Below are 15,383 nucleotides of genomic sequence, written 5' to 3' on the forward strand. Positions count from 1 at the left end.
TTTTAGATATTTTCAGCATACAATTTTCATCATCTGGTCGCGGCAATGGAAAAAAGAGCAATGAGGAGAACAGCGCTAACTGTGATAACGGGGTGCATCACAACCGTCTGATTATCAGATGACCTCAGCTTTCTTGAGCTCTTTCTTTTCTTAGATTTTTTTTTATGGATATGCTTCTAAATATCAAATTTTGCATTAGTATCCTTCCAAAATTGATATTTGCATATATACTCTCGTAAAACTTTGTTATTGTACAAATGCCCCTAATATAACGGTTGTTTTAATGGTGTTAAGAAAAATTATATTTATATAAATTAAAAATAAAATAAAAATTTAAAATTATGCTATCGTTCCTGTGTTCCTCTTCTACTATCGAGATTGCGATCTATTTGCATGCCTACCCATTAAGGATATTTTAGTCATTTTAGTTTAGAATCGTTAATTTTTTAGCGTCGTTAGATGGCATAGGTATATATTCAAAAACAAAAATAAAAAAAGGATAAATAGCAAAACAAATATTTTACTAGGATATACATACATATATTAATTTAGAAGAGTATTAATGTAAAACTCGATATTTAGGTGGGATTTCATGCACACACACAAAAAAAAAACTTTCTTGTTTTTGTCCCTGAAAGAGGGTTCATTTTAAATAGAATTTAAATATTTTCAGCATACAAATTTCATCATCCGATCGCGGCGTAGTGGGTCCCACCTCTTTTTAAAAGTCATCCTAAGGTCGAGTGTTCGATCCTCTCTCACCCCATTAATGGAAAAAAGAGCAATGAGGATGACAGCACATCCTGTGATGCCGGGAGCATCACGACCGTCTGATTATCGGATGACCTCAACGCCCCTGAGCTCTTTCTTTTTTGGTCCCCGAAAGAGGATTCGTTTTAAAGAGGTTTTAAATATTTTCAGCATACTAATTCCATCATCTGGCTGTGTCGCAGTTTGTCTCGTATCCTCTTAAGAGTTGATCCTGAGGTCGAGGGTTCGATCCTCTCTCGCGCCAACAGTGGAAAAAGGAGCAATGAGGAGAATAGCGCTTCCTGTGATGCCGCGGTGCATCACAATCGTCTGATTATTAGTTGACCTCAACGCTCCTGAGCACTTTCTTTTCTTAGATTTTTTTTAATGGATATGCTTCTAAATATCGAATTTTGCATGAGTATCCTTCCAAAATTGATATTTGCATGTATACTCTCGTAAAACTTTGTTATTGTACAAATAACCCTAATATAACGGTTGTTCTAAGGTGTTAAGAAAAATTATATTTATATTAATTAAAAATAAAATAAAAATTTAAAATTATGCTATTGTCCCTGTCTTCTTCTCCTACTATCGAAATTGCGATCTATTTGCATGTCCACCCATTAAGGATATTTTAGTCATTTAAATTTAAAATCTTTAATTTTTTAGCGTCGTTAGATGGCATGGGTATATATGGAAAAGCAAAATAAAAAAAGGATAAATAGCCAAACAAGTATTTTCCTAGGATGTACATACAAATATTAATTTAGAAGAGCATTCATGTAAAACTCGATATTTAGGAGGGTATTCATGCGCACAGACAAAAAAAAAAACTTTCTTGTTTTTGTCCCTAGAAGAGTATTCGTTTTAAATAGGTTTTAGATATTTTCAGCATACAAATTTCATCATCCGGTGCGGCGTAGGTGGTCCCATCTCCTCTTAAAAGTCATCCTAAGGTCGAGTGTTCGATCCTGTCTCACCCCGTCAGTGGAAAAAAGAGCAATGAGGACGACAGCACATCCTGTGATGCCGGAAGCATCACGACCATCTGATTATCGGATGACCGCAGCGCCCCTGAGCTTTTTCTTTTTTGGTCCCTTGGAAGAGGATTCGTTTTAAATAAATTTTAAATATTTTCAGCATACTAATTCCATCGTCTCGCGTCCTCTTAAGAGTTGATCCTGGCGTCGACTATTCGATCCTCTCTCGTGCCAACAGTGGAAAAAAGAGCAATGAAGAGAACAACGCTTCCTGTGATGCCGGGTCGCCTCACAACCGTCTGATTATCAGATGATCTCAGCGCTCCTGAGCTCTTTCTTTTCTTAGATTTTTTTTTTACGGATATGCTTCTATATATCGAATTTTGCATGAGTATCCTTCCAAAATTGATATTTGCATATACACTCTCGTAAAACTTTGTTATTGTACAAATGCCCCTAATATAACGGTTGTTCTAACGGTTTTAAGAAAAATTATATTTTTATTAATTAAAAATAAAATAAAAATTTAAAATTATGTCATTGTTTCTATCTTCTTCTCCTACTATCGAGATTGTGATCTATTCGCATGTCTATCCATTTAGGATATTTCAGTCATTTTAATTTAAAATTGTTAATTTTCTAGCATCGTTAGATAGCATTGGTATATATGCAAAAACAAAAATAAAAAAAGGATAAATAGCAAAACAACTATTTTACTACGATATACATACAAATATTAATTTAGAAGAGTATTCATGCAAAACTCGATATTTAGGAAGAGGATTTGTTTTAAATAGGTTTTAGATATTTTCAGCATTCAAATTTCATCATTCGGTCACGGCATAGTTGGACCCACCTCTTCTTAAAAGTCATCCTAAGGTCGAGTGTTCGATCCTCTCTCACCCCTTCAGTGGAAAAAAGAGCAATGAGGACGACAGCGCATCCTGTGATGTCGGGAGCATCACGACCGTCTGATTATTAGATGACCTCAATGCCCCTAGGCTCTTTCTTTTTTGATCCCTTGGAAGTGGATTCATTTTAAATAGGTTTTAAATATTTTCAGCATACTAATTCCATCATCTGGCTGTGTCGCAATTTCTCTCGTATCCTCTTAAGTGTTGATCCTGAGGTTGAGGATTCGATCCTCTCTCATGCCAACAATGGAAAAAAGAGCAATGAGGAGAACAGCGCTTCCTGTGATGCCGGGGTGCATCACAACCGCTTGATTATCAGATGATCTCCGCGCTCCTGAGTTCTTTCTTTTCTTATATTTTTTTTATGGATATGCTTCTAAATATCGAATTTTGCATGAATATCCTTCCAAAATTGATATTTGCATGTATACTCTCGTAAAACTTTGTTATTGTACAAATGCTCCTAATATAACGGTTGTTCTAACGGTGTTAAGAAATATTATATTTATATTAACTAAAAATAAAATTAAAATTTAAAATTATGCTATTGTTTCTGTCTTCGTCTCCTACTATCGAGATTGCGATCTATTTGCATGTCTACCCATTAAGGATATTTTAGTCATTTTAATTTAAAATTGTTAATTTTTTAGCATCGTTAGATAGCATGGGCATATATGCAAAAACAAAAATAAAAAAAGGATAAATACCAGAACAAGTATTTTACTAGGATATACATACAAATATTAATTTACAGAAGCATTCATGTAAAACTTGATATTTTGGAGGGTATTCATGCACACACACAAAAAAAAAGAAAACTTTCTTGCTTTTGTCCCTGAAAGAGGATTCATTTTAAATAGATTTTATATATTTTCAGCATACAAATTTCATCATCCGGTCGCGGTATAGTTGGTCCAACCTCTTCTTAAAAGTCATCCGAAGGTCGAGTATTCGATCCTCTCTCACCCCATCAGTGGAAAAAAGAGCAGTGAGGACGACAGCGCATCCTGTGATGCCGGGAGCATCACGACCGTCTGATTATCGAATGACCTCAGTGCCCCTGAGCTCTTTCTTTTTTGGTCCGTCGAAAGAGGATTCATTTTAAATAGGTTTGAAATATTTTCAGCATACTAATTCCATCATCCGACTGTGTCGCAGTTTTTCTCGTATCCTCTTAAGAGTTGATCCTGAGGTCAAGGGTTCGATCCTCTCACGCACCAACAGTCCAAAAAATAGCAATGAGGAGAATAGCGCTTCCTGTGATGCGGGGTGCATCACAACCATCTGATTATCAGATGACCACAACACTCCTGAGCTCTTTCTTTTCTTAGATTTTTTTTTATATATATGCTTCTAAATATCGAAGTTTGCATGAGCATTCTTCCAAGTTTGATATTTGCATGTATACTCTCGTAAAACTTTGTTATTGTACAAATGCCCCTAATATAATGGTTGTTCTAACGGTGTTAAGAAAAATTACATTTATATTAATTAAAAATAAAATAAAAATTTAAAATTATGCTAATGTTCCTGTCACTTCTCCTACTATCGAGATTGCAATCTATTTGCTTGTCTACCCATTAAGGATATTTTGTCATTTTAATTTAAAATTGTTAATTTTTTAGCGTCATTAGATAGCATGGGTATATATGCAAAAAAAAAGGATAAATAGAAAAACAAGTATTTTACTTGTATATACATACAAATATTAATTTTGAAGAGTATTCATGCAAAACTCGATATTTAGGAGGGTATTCATGCACACAAAAAAAAAAACTTTCTTGTTTTTGTCCCTTGAAGAGGACTCATTTTAAATAGGTTTTAGATATTTTCAGCATACAAATTTCATCATCCGGTCGCGGTGTAGTTTGTCCCACCTCTTCTTAAAAGTCATCCTAAGGTCGAGTGTTCGATCCTCTCTCACCCCATCAGTGGAAAAAAGAGTAATGAGGACGACAGCGCATCTTGTGATGCCGGGAGCATCACGATTGTCATATTATTGGATGACCTCAGCACCCCTGAGCCCTTTCTTTTTTAGTCCCTTGGATGAGGATTCATTTTAAATAGGTTTTAAATATTTTCAGCATACTAATTCCATCATCTGGCTGTGTCGCAGTTTCTCTCATATCCTCTTAAGAGTTGATCCTGAGGTCGAGGATTCGATCCTCTCTCATGCCAACAATGGAAAAAAGAGCAATGAGGAGAACAACGCTTCCTGTGATGCCGGGGTGCATCACAACCGTCTGATTATCAGAAGACCTCCGCGCTCCTAAGTTCTTTCTTTTCTTATATTTTTTTTATGGATATGCTTCTAAATATCGAATTTTGCATGAATATCCTTCCAAAATTGATATTTGCATGTATACTCTCGTAAAACTTTGTTATTGTACAAATGCCCCTAATATAACGGTTGTTCTAACGGTGTTAAAAAATATTATATTTATATTAATTAAAAATAAAATAAAAATTTAAAATTATGCTATTGTTTTTGTTTTCGTCTCCTACTATCGAGATTGCGATCTATTTGCATGTCTACCCATTAAGAATATTTTAGTCATTTTAATTTAAAATTGTTAATCTTTTAGCGTCGTTAGATAGCAAGGGCATATTTGCAAAAACAAAAATAAAAAAGGATGAATACCAGAACAAGTATTTTACTAGGATATACATACAAATATCAATTTAGAGAAGCATTCACGTAAAACTCGATATTTTGGAGGGTATTCATGCACACACAAAAAAGAAAACTTTCTTGCTTTTGTCCCTGAAAGAGGATTCATTTTAAATAGGTTTTAGATATTTTCATCGTACAAATTTCATCATCCGGTCGCGGTGTAGTTGGTCCAACCTCTTCTTAAAAGTCATCCGAAGGTCGAGTATTCGATCCTCTCTCACCCCATCAGTGGAAAAAAGAGCAGTGAGGACGACAGCGCATCCTGTGATGCCGGGAGCATCACGACCGTCTGATTATCGAATGACCTCAGTGCCCCTGAGCTCTTTCTTTTTTGGTCCGTCGAAAGAGGATTCATTTTAAATAGGTTTGAAATATTTTCAGCATACTAATTCCATCATCCGACTGTGTCGCAGTTTTTCTCGTATCCTCTTAAGAGTTGATCCTGAGGTCAAGGGTTCGATCCTCTCACGCACCAACAGTCCAAAAAATAGCAATGAGGAGAATAGCGCTTCCTGTGATGCGGGGTGCATCACAACCATCTGATTATCAGATGACCACAACACTCCTGAGCTCTTTCTTTTCTTAGATTTTTTTTTATATATATGCTTCTAAATATCGAAGTTTGCATGAGCATTCTTCCAAGTTTGATATTTGCATGTATACTCTCGTAAAACTTTGTTATTGTACAAATGCCCCTAATATAATGGTTGTTCTAACGGTGTTAAGAAAAATTACATTTATATTAATTAAAAATAAAATAAAAATTTAAAATTATGCTAATGTTCCTGTCACTTCTCCTACTATCGAGATTGCAATCTATTTGCTTGTCTACCCATTAAGGATATTTTGTCATTTTAATTTAAAATTGTTAATTTTTTAGCGTCATTAGATAGCATGGGTATATATGCAAAAAAAAAGGATAAATAGAAAAACAAGTATTTTACTTGTATATACATACAAATATTAATTTTGAAGAGTATTCATGCAAAACTCGATATTTAGGAGGGTATTCATGCACACAAAAAAAAAACTTTCTTGTTTTTGTCCCTTGAAGAGGACTCATTTTAAATAGGTTTTAGATATTTTCAGCATACAAATTTCATCATCCGGTCGCGGTGTAGTTTGTCCCACCTCTTCTTAAAAGTCATCCTAAGGTCGAGTGTTCGATCCTCTCTCACCCCATCAGTGGAAAAAAGAGTAATGAGGACGACAGCGCATCTTGTGATGCCGGGAGCATCACGATTGTCATATTATTGGATGACCTCAGCACCCCTGAGCCCTTTCTTTTTTAGTCCCTTGGATGAGGATTCATTTTAAATAGGTTTTAAATATTTTCAGCATACTAATTCCATCATCTGGCTGTGTCGCAGTTTCTCTCATATCCTCTTAAGAGTTGATCCTGAGGTTGAGGATTCGATCCTCTCTCATGCCAACAATGGAAAAAAGAGCAATGAGGAGAACAGCGCTTCCTGTGATGCCGGGGTGCATCACAACCGTCTGATTATCAGATGACCTCCGCGCTCCTATGTTCTTTCTTTTCTTATATTTTTTTTATGGATATGCTTCTAAATGTCGAATTTTGCATGAATATCCTTCCGAAATTGATATTTGCATGTATACTCTCGTAAAACTTTGTTACTGTACAAATGCCCCTAATATAACGGTTGTTCTAACGGTGTTAAGAAATATTATATTTATATTAATTAAAAATAAAATAAAAATTTAAAATTATGCTATTGTTTCTGTTTTCGTCTCCTACTATCGAGATTGCGATCTATTTGCATGTCTACCCATTAAGAATATTTTAGTGATTTTAATTTAAAATTGTTAATCTTTTAGCGTCGTTAGATAGCATGGGCATATTTGCAAAAACAAAAATAAAAAAAGGATAAATACCAGAACAAGTATTTTACTAGGATATACATACAAATATTAATTTAGAGAAGCATTCACGTAAAACTCGATATTTTGGAGGGTATTCATGCACACAAAAAAAAGAAAACTTTCTTGCTTTTGTCCCTGAAAGAGGATTCATTTTAAATTGGTTTTAGATATTTTCAACATACAAATTTCATCATCCGGTCGCGGTGTAGTTGGTCCAACCTCTTCTTAAATTTCATCCTAAGGTCAAGTGTTCAATCGTCTCTCACCCCATCAGTGGAAAAAAGAGCAGTGAGGACGGCAGCGCATCCTGTGGTGCCGAGATCATCACGATCGTCTGATTGTCGGATGACCTCAGCGCCCCTGAGCGCTTTCTATTTTGGTCCCTTGGAAGAGGATTCGTTTTAAATGGGTTTTAAATATTTTTATCATACTAATTCCATCATCCGGCTGTGTCGCAGTTTGTCTCGTATCCTCTTAAGAGTAGATCCTGAGGTCGAGGATTCGATACTCTCTCGCGCCAACAGTGGAACAAAGAGCAATGCAGAGAACAATGCTTCCTGTGATGCCGGGGTGCATCACAACCGTCTGTTTGTCAGATGACCTCAGTGCTCCTGGGCTCCTTCTTTTCTTATTTTTTTTTATGGATATGCTTCTAAATATCGAATATTGCATGAGTATCCTTCCAAAATTGATATTTGTATGTATGCTCTCATAAAACTTTGTTATTGTACAAATGCCCCTAATATAACGGTTGTTCTAACGGTGTTAAGAAAAATTTCATTTATATTAATTAAAAATAAAATAAAAATTTAAAATTATGCTATTGTTCATGTCTTCTTCTCCTACTATCGAGATTGGGATCCATTTGCATGTCTACCCATTAAGAATATTTTAGTTATTTTAATTTAAAATCATTAATTTTTTTAGCATCGTTAGATAGCATGGGTATATATGCAAAAACAAAAATAAAAAAAAAAGATAACTAACAAAACAAGTATTTTACTAGGATATACATACAATTATTAATTTAGAAGAGTATTGATGTAAAACTCGATATTTAGGAGGTTATTCATGCGCACACACAAAAAAAAATTCTTGTTTTTGTCCCAGGAAGATGATTCGTTTTAAATAGGTTTTAGATATTTCCGGCTTACAAATTTCATCATCCGGTCGCGGCATAGTTTATCCCACCTCTTCTTAAAAGTCATCCTAAGGTCGAGTGTTCGATCCTCTCTCACCCCATCAGTGGAAAAAAGAGCAATGAGGACGACAGCGCATTCTGTGATGCCGAGAGCATCACGATCGTCTGATTATCGGATGACCTCAGTGCCCCTGAGCTCTTTCTTTTCTTAGATTTTTTTTATGGATATGCTTCTAAATATCGAATTTTGCATGAGTATCCTTCCAAAATTGATATTTGCATGTATACTCTCGTAAAACTTTGCTATTGTACAAATGCCCCAAATATAACTATTGTTCCAACAGTGCTAAAAAAAATTATACTTATATTAATTAAAAAAAATTAAAATTATGCCATTGTTCCTATCTTCTTCTACCACTATCGAGATTACGATCTATTTGCATGTCAACCCATTAAGTATATTTTAGTCGTTTTAATTCAAAATCGTTAATTTTTTAGCACTGTTAGATAGCACGGGCATAAATGCAATATAAAAAATAAAAAAAAACATAAATAGAAAAACAAGTATTTCACTAGGATATACATACAAATATTAATTTAGTACAGTATTCATGTAACACTCGATATTTAGGAGGGTATTCATGCACAAAAAAAAAACTTTCTTGTTTTTGCCCCTGGAAGAGGATTCGTTTTAAATAGGTTTTAGATATTTTCAGCATACAAATTTCATCATCCGGTTGCGGCGTAGTTGGTCCCACCTCTTCTTAAAAGTCATCCTAAGGTCGAGTGTTCGATCCCCTATCACCCTATCAGTGGAAAAAAGAACAATGAGGACGACAGCGCATCCTGTGATGCTGGGAGCATCACGACCATCTGATTATCGGATGACCTCGGCGCCCCTGAGCTCTTTCTTTTTTGGTCCCTTGGAAGTGGATTCGTTTTAGATAGGCTTTAAATATTTCCCAGCATACTAATTCCATCATTTGGCCGTGTCGCAGTTTGTCTCGTATCCTCTTAAGAGTTGATCCTGAGGTTGACTGTTCGATCCTCCCTCGCGCCAACAGTGGAAAAAAGAGCAATGAGGAGAACAGCACTTCCTGTGATGCCGGGGTGCATCCCAACCGTCTGATTATCAGATGACCTCAGCACTCCTGAGCTCTTTCTTTTCTTAGATTTTTTTTTTATAGATATGTTTCTAAATATCAAATTTTGCATGAGTATATTTCCAAAATTGATATTTGCATGTATACTCTCGTAAAACTTTGTTATTGTACAAATGCCCCTCTTATAACGGTTGTTCTAACGGTGTTAAGAAAAATTAGGAGGGTACTCATGCACACACACAAAAAAAAACTTTCTTGTTTTTGTCCCTGGAATAGGATTCATTTTAAATAGGTTTAGATATTTTCGGCATACAAATTTCATCATCCGGTCGCAGCGTAGTTGGTCCCACCCTCTCCTTAAAAGTCGTCCTAAGGTCGAGTGTTCGATCCTCTCTCGCCCCATCAGTGGAAAAAAGAGCAATGAGGACGACAGCGCATCCTGTGATGCCGGGAGCATCACGACCGTCTGAATATCAGATGACCTCAGCGCCCCTAAGCTCTTTCTTTTTTGGTCCGTTTGGAAGAGGATTCGTTTTAAATAGATTTTAAATATTTTCAGCATACTAATTCTATCATCTAGCTGTGTCGCAGTTTGTCTAATTTTTTAGCATCGTTAGATAGTATGGGTATATATGCAAAAACAAAAATACAAAAAGGATAAATAGCAAAACAAGTATTTTACTAGAATGTACATACAAATATTAGTTTAGAAGAGTATTCATGTAAAACTCGATATTTAGGAGGGTATTCATGTGCGCAAAAAAAAAAAAAAAACTTTCTTGTTTTTGTCCCTGGAAGAGGATTCATTTTAAATAGGTTTTAGATATTTTTCAGCATACAAGTTTCATCATCCGGTCGCGGCGTAGTTGGTCCCACCTCTTCTTAAAAGTCATCCTAAGGTCGAGTGTCCGATCCTCTCTCACCCCATTAGTGAAAAAAAGAGCAATGAGGACGACAGCGCATCCTGTGATGCCGGGAGCATCACGAGCGTCTGATTATCGGATGACCTCAGCGCTCCTGAGCTCTTTCTTTTCTTAAATTTTTTTTTTATGGATATGCTTCTAAATATCGAATTTTGCATGAGTATCCTTCTAAAATTGATATTTGCATGTGTACTCTCGTAAAACTTTATTATTGTACAAATGTTCCTAATATAACGGTAGTTCTAACGGTGTTAAGAAAAATTATATTTATATTAATTAAAAATAAAATAAAAATTTAAAATTAAACTTTTGTTCCTGTCTTCTTCTCCTGCTATTGAGATTATGATCAATTTGCATATCTACCCATTAAGGATATTTTAGTTATTTTAATTTAAAATCGTTAATTTTTTAGCATCGTTAGATAGCATGGGTGTATATGCAAAAACAGAAATAAAAAAGAATAAATAGCAAAACAAGTATTTTACTAGGATATATATACAATATTAATTTAGAGGTGTATTCATGTAAAACTCGATATTTAGGAGGGTATTCATACACACAAAAAAAAACATTCTTGTTTTTGTCCTCGAAAGAGGATTCGTTTTAAATAGGTTTTAGATATTTTCAGCATGCTAATTTCATCATCCGTTCGCGGCGTAGTTGTTCCCACCTCTTCCTAAAAGTCATCCTAAGGTCGAGTGTTCGATCCTCTCTCACCCCATTAGCGGAAAAAAGAGCAATGAGGACGAAGCACATCCTGTGATGCCGGGAGCATCACGGCCATTTGCTTATCTGATGACCTCAGCACCCCTGAGCTCTTTCTTTTTTGGTCCCTTGGAAGAGGATTCGTTTTAAATAGGCTTTAAATATTTTCAGCATACTAATTCCATCATCAGGCTGTGTCGCAGTTTGTCTCGTATCCTCTTAAGAGTTGATCCTGAGGTCGAGTGTTTAATCCTCTCTCGCGCCAACAGTGGAAAAAAGAGAAATGAGGAGAACAGCGCTTCCTGTGATGCCGGGGTGCATCAAAACCGTCTGATTATCAGATGACCTCAGCGCTACTGAGCTCTTTCTTTTATTAGATTTTTTTTTTTATGGATATGCTTCTAAATATCGAATTTTGCATGAGTGTCCTTCCAAAATTGATATTTGCATGTATAGTCTCATAAAACTTTGTTATTATACAAATGCCCCTAATGTATTGGTTGTTCTAATAGTGTTAAGAAAAATTTTACTTATATTAATAAAAAATGAAATAAAAATTTAAAATTATGCTATTATTCCTGTCTTCTTGTCCTGCTATCAAGATTGCGATATATTTGCATGTCTACCCATTAAGAATATTTTAGTTATTCTAATTTAAAATCGTTAATTTTTTAGTGTCGTTAGATAGCATGGTTATATATACAAAAACAAAAAAAAAAAAAGATAAATAGTAAAACAAGAATTTTACTAGGATATATGTACAAATATTTATTTAGAAGAGTATGCATGTAAAACTCGATATTTAGGAGGGTATTCATGCACACACACACAAAAACAAAAAACTTTCTTGTTTTTGTCCCTCGAATAGGATTCGTTTTAAATAGGTTTTAGATATTTTCGGCATACAAATTTCATCATGTGGTTGCAGCGTAGTTGGTCCCACCCTCTTCTTAAAAGTCGTCCTAAGGTCGAGTGATCGATCCTCTCTCACACCATCAGTGGAAAAAAGAGCAATGAGGACGACAGCGCATCCTGTGATGCCGGGAGCATCACGACCGTCGGATTATCGGATGACCTCAGCGCCCCTGAGCTCTTTCTTATTTGGTCCGTTGGAAGAGGATTCGTTTTAAATAGGTTTTAAATATTTTTAGCATACTAATTCCATCATCTGGTTGTGTCGCAGTTTGTCTCGTATCCTTTTAAGAGTTGATCCTGAGGTCGAGTGTTCGATCCTCTCTCGCGCCAATAATGGAAAAAAGAGCAATGAGGAGAACAGCGCTTCTTGTGATGCCAGGGTGCATCACAACCGTCTGATTATCAGATGACCTCAACGCTCCTGAGCACTTTCTTTTCTTAGATTTTTTTTTACGGATATGCTTCTAAATATCGAATTTTGCATGAGTATCCTTCTAAAATTAATATTTGCATGTACACTCTCGTAAAATATTGTTATTGTATAAATGCCCCTAATATAACGGTTGTTGTAACGGTGTTAAGAAAAATTATATTTATATTAATTAAAAATAAAATAAAAATTTAAAATTATGCTATTGTTTCTGTCTTCTTCTCCTACAATCGAGATTACGATCTATCTGCATATCTACCTATTAAGGATATTTTAGTCATTTTAATTTAAAATCATTAATTTTTTAGCGTCGTTAGATAGCATGGGTATATATGCAAAAACAAAAATAAAAAAATGATAAATAGCAAAACAAGTATTTTGCTAGGATATACATACAAATATTACTTTAGAAGAGTATTCATGTAAAACTCGATATTTAGGAGGGTATTCATGCGCACACAAAAAAAAACTTTCTCGTTTTTGTCCTTGAGGATTCATTTTAAATAGGTTTTAGATATTTTCAGTATAAAAATTTCATCATCCAGTCACGGCGTAGTTGGTCCCACCTTTTGTTAAAAGTCATCCTAAGGTCGAGTGTTCGATCCTCGCTCACCCCATTAGTGGAAAAAAGAGCAATGGGGACGACAAGGCATCCTGTGATGCCGGGAGCATCACAACCGTCAGATTGTCGGATGACCTCAGTGCCCCTGAGCTCTTTCTTTTTTGGTCCCTCGGAAGAGGATTCGTTTTAAATAGGTTTTAAATATTTTCAGCATACTAATTCCATCATCTAGTTGTGTCGCAGTTTGTCTCGTATCCTCTTAAGAGTTGATCCTAAGGTCGAGTGTTCGATCCTCTCTCGCGCCAATAGTGGAAAAAAGAGCAATGAGGAGAACAGCGCTTCCTGTGATGCCGGGGTGCATCACAACCGTCTGATTATCAGATGACCTCAGCGCTCCTGAGCTCTTCCTTTTCATAGATTTTTTTTGATGGATATGCTTCTAAATAATGAATTTTGCAAGTGTATCCTTCTAAAAATGATATTTGCATGTATACTCTCGTAAAACTTTGTTATTGTACAAATGTCCCTAATATAACTGTTATTCTAACGGTGTTAAGAAAAATTATATTTATATTAATTTAAAATAAAATAAAAATTTAAAATTATGCTTTTGTTCCTGTCTTCTACTCCTGCTATCGAGATTGCGATCTATTTGCTTGTCTACCCATTAAGAAAATTTTAGTCATTTTAATTTAAAATTGTTAATTTTTTAGCATCGTTAGATAGCATAGGTTTATATGCAAAAATAGAAATAAAAAAAGGATAAATAGCAAAACAAGTATTTTACTAGGATATACATACAAATATTAATTTAGAGGTGTATTCATGTAAAACTCGATATTTATGGGGGTATCATGCACGCAAAAAAAAAACATTCTTGTTTTTGTCCCCGGAAGAGGATTCGTTTTAAATAGGTTTTAGATATTTTCAGCATACGAATTTCATCATCCGGTCACGGCGTAGTTGTTCCCACCTCTTCTTAAAAGTCATCCTAAGGTCGAGTGTTCGATCCTCTCTCACCCCATTAGCGGAAAAAAGAGCAATGTGGATGGAGCGCATCCTATGATGCCGGGAGCATCACGACCGTCTGATTGTTGGATGACCTCAGCGCCCCTGAGCGCTTTCTTTTTTGGTCCCTTGGAAGAGGATTCGTTTTAAATAGGTTTTAAATATTTTCAGCAGACTAATTCCATCATCTGGCTGTGTCGCAGTTTGTCTTGTCTCCTCTTAAGAGTTGATCCTCAGGTCGAGTGTTCTATCCTCTCTCACGCCGACAATGGAAAAACTAGCAATGAGGAGAACAATGCTTCCAATGATGCCGGGGTTTATCACAACCGTCTGATTATCAGATGACCTCAGCGCTCCTGAGCTCTTTCTTTTCTTAGATTTTTTTTTATGGATATGCTTCTAAATATCGAATTTTGCATGAGCATTCTTCCAAAATTGATATTTGCATGTATACTCTCGTAAAACTTTGTTAGTGTACAAATACCCCTAATATAACGGTTGTTCTAACGGTGTTAAGAAAAATTATATTTTTATTAATTAAAAATAAAATAAAAATTTAAAATTATGCTATTGTTCCTGTCTTTTTTTTCTACTATCGAGATTGTGATCTATTTGCATGTCTACCCATTAAGGATATTTTTGTCATTTTAATTTAAAATTGCTAATTTTTTAGCGCCGTTAGATAGCATGGGTATATATGCAAAAATAAAAAATAAAAAAAGGATAAATAGAAAACAAGTATTTTACTTGGACATACATACAAATATTAATTTACAAGAGTATTCATGTAAAACTCGATATTTAGGAGGGTATTCATGCACACACAAGAAAAAAAAAAACTTTCTTGTTTTTGACCTTGGAAGAGGATTCATTTTCAATAGGTTTTAGATATTTTTAGCATACAAATTTCATCATCCAGTCGCGGCGTAGTTGTTCCCACCTCTTCTTAAAAGTCATCCTAAGGTCGAGTGTTTGATCCTCTCTCACCCCATCAGTGGAAAAAAGAGTAATGAGGACGACAGCGCATCCTGTGATGCCGGGAGCATCACGACTGTCTGATTATTGGATGACCTCAGCGCCCCTGAGCCCTTTCTTTTTTAGTCCCTTGGAAGAGGATTCATTTTAAATAGGTTTTAAATATTTTCAGCATACTAGTTCCATCATCTGGCTGTGTCGCAGTTTGTCTCGTATCCTTTTAAGAGTTGATACTGAGGTCGAGGGTTCGATCCCCTCTCGCGCCAACAATGGAAAAATGAGTATTGAGTAGAACAGTGCTTCCTATGATGCCGGGGTGCATCACAACTGTCTGATTATCAGATGAGCTCAGCGCTCGTGAGTTCTTCCTTTTCTTAGATTTTTTTTTTATGGATATGCTTCTAAATATTGAATTT

General features: G+C 35.3%; 19 non-coding genes and 1 pseudogene across 19 annotated transcripts; all 20 read left to right on the forward strand.

Moving 5' to 3' along the window:
* The first annotated feature begins 55 nt into the window (after positions 1-55).
* On the forward strand, positions 56-141 carry LOC113463674. Its single transcript, XR_003388350.1, has one exon. It is a non-coding gene; the product is annotated as a small nucleolar RNA snoR114 (small nucleolar RNA).
* Positions 142-779: 638 nt separating this feature from the next.
* On the forward strand, positions 780-864 carry LOC113463672. The gene has a single exon (XR_003388348.2). It is a non-coding gene; the product is annotated as a small nucleolar RNA snoR114 (small nucleolar RNA).
* A 164-nt stretch (positions 865-1,028) lies between these two features.
* On the forward strand, positions 1,029-1,114 carry LOC113463673. Its single transcript, XR_003388349.2, has one exon. It is a non-coding gene; the product is annotated as a small nucleolar RNA snoR114 (small nucleolar RNA).
* Positions 1,115-1,980: 866 nt separating this feature from the next.
* Positions 1,981-2,066, forward strand: LOC113463676. Its single transcript, XR_003388352.2, has one exon. It is a non-coding gene; the product is annotated as a small nucleolar RNA snoR114 (small nucleolar RNA).
* Positions 2,067-2,903: 837 nt separating this feature from the next.
* LOC113463675 lies at positions 2,904-2,989 on the forward strand. Its single transcript, XR_003388351.1, has one exon. It is a non-coding gene; the product is annotated as a small nucleolar RNA snoR114 (small nucleolar RNA).
* Positions 2,990-3,630: 641 nt separating this feature from the next.
* Positions 3,631-3,715, forward strand: LOC113463677. The gene has a single exon (XR_003388353.1). It is a non-coding gene; the product is annotated as a small nucleolar RNA snoR114 (small nucleolar RNA).
* A 165-nt stretch (positions 3,716-3,880) lies between these two features.
* LOC120112648 lies at positions 3,881-3,965 on the forward strand. The gene has a single exon (XR_005514223.1). It is a non-coding gene; the product is annotated as a small nucleolar RNA snoR114 (small nucleolar RNA).
* Positions 3,966-4,838: 873 nt separating this feature from the next.
* LOC113462174 lies at positions 4,839-4,924 on the forward strand. Its single transcript, XR_003384375.1, has one exon. It is a non-coding gene; the product is annotated as a small nucleolar RNA snoR114 (small nucleolar RNA).
* A 635-nt stretch (positions 4,925-5,559) lies between these two features.
* LOC120112651 lies at positions 5,560-5,644 on the forward strand. Its single transcript, XR_005514226.1, has one exon. It is a non-coding gene; the product is annotated as a small nucleolar RNA snoR114 (small nucleolar RNA).
* A 165-nt stretch (positions 5,645-5,809) lies between these two features.
* Positions 5,810-5,894, forward strand: LOC120112649. Its single transcript, XR_005514224.1, has one exon. It is a non-coding gene; the product is annotated as a small nucleolar RNA snoR114 (small nucleolar RNA).
* An 872-nt stretch (positions 5,895-6,766) lies between these two features.
* LOC113462788 lies at positions 6,767-6,844 on the forward strand (annotated as a pseudogene).
* Positions 6,845-8,460: 1,616 nt separating this feature from the next.
* LOC113462789 lies at positions 8,461-8,545 on the forward strand. The gene has a single exon (XR_003385921.1). It is a non-coding gene; the product is annotated as a small nucleolar RNA snoR114 (small nucleolar RNA).
* Positions 8,546-9,419: 874 nt separating this feature from the next.
* Positions 9,420-9,505, forward strand: LOC113462793. The gene has a single exon (XR_003385925.1). It is a non-coding gene; the product is annotated as a small nucleolar RNA snoR114 (small nucleolar RNA).
* A 359-nt stretch (positions 9,506-9,864) lies between these two features.
* On the forward strand, positions 9,865-9,949 carry LOC113462790. Its single transcript, XR_003385922.1, has one exon. It is a non-coding gene; the product is annotated as a small nucleolar RNA snoR114 (small nucleolar RNA).
* A 440-nt stretch (positions 9,950-10,389) lies between these two features.
* LOC120112643 lies at positions 10,390-10,474 on the forward strand. The gene has a single exon (XR_005514218.1). It is a non-coding gene; the product is annotated as a small nucleolar RNA snoR114 (small nucleolar RNA).
* Positions 10,475-11,355: 881 nt separating this feature from the next.
* On the forward strand, positions 11,356-11,441 carry LOC113462048. Its single transcript, XR_005514215.1, has one exon. It is a non-coding gene; the product is annotated as a small nucleolar RNA snoR114 (small nucleolar RNA).
* A 644-nt stretch (positions 11,442-12,085) lies between these two features.
* LOC120112658 lies at positions 12,086-12,170 on the forward strand. The gene has a single exon (XR_005514233.1). It is a non-coding gene; the product is annotated as a small nucleolar RNA snoR114 (small nucleolar RNA).
* A 165-nt stretch (positions 12,171-12,335) lies between these two features.
* On the forward strand, positions 12,336-12,421 carry LOC113462787. Its single transcript, XR_005514204.1, has one exon. It is a non-coding gene; the product is annotated as a small nucleolar RNA snoR114 (small nucleolar RNA).
* Positions 12,422-13,302: 881 nt separating this feature from the next.
* On the forward strand, positions 13,303-13,388 carry LOC113462792. The gene has a single exon (XR_003385924.1). It is a non-coding gene; the product is annotated as a small nucleolar RNA snoR114 (small nucleolar RNA).
* An 882-nt stretch (positions 13,389-14,270) lies between these two features.
* Positions 14,271-14,356, forward strand: LOC113462794. Its single transcript, XR_003385926.1, has one exon. It is a non-coding gene; the product is annotated as a small nucleolar RNA snoR114 (small nucleolar RNA).
* Positions 14,357-15,383: the final 1,027 nt, after the last annotated feature.

This window comes from Phoenix dactylifera, chromosome 11, assembly GCF_009389715.1.
Source record: "Phoenix dactylifera cultivar Barhee BC4 chromosome 11, palm_55x_up_171113_PBpolish2nd_filt_p, whole genome shotgun sequence".
NCBI classification, from domain to species: Eukaryota; Viridiplantae; Streptophyta; class Magnoliopsida; order Arecales; family Arecaceae; genus Phoenix; species Phoenix dactylifera.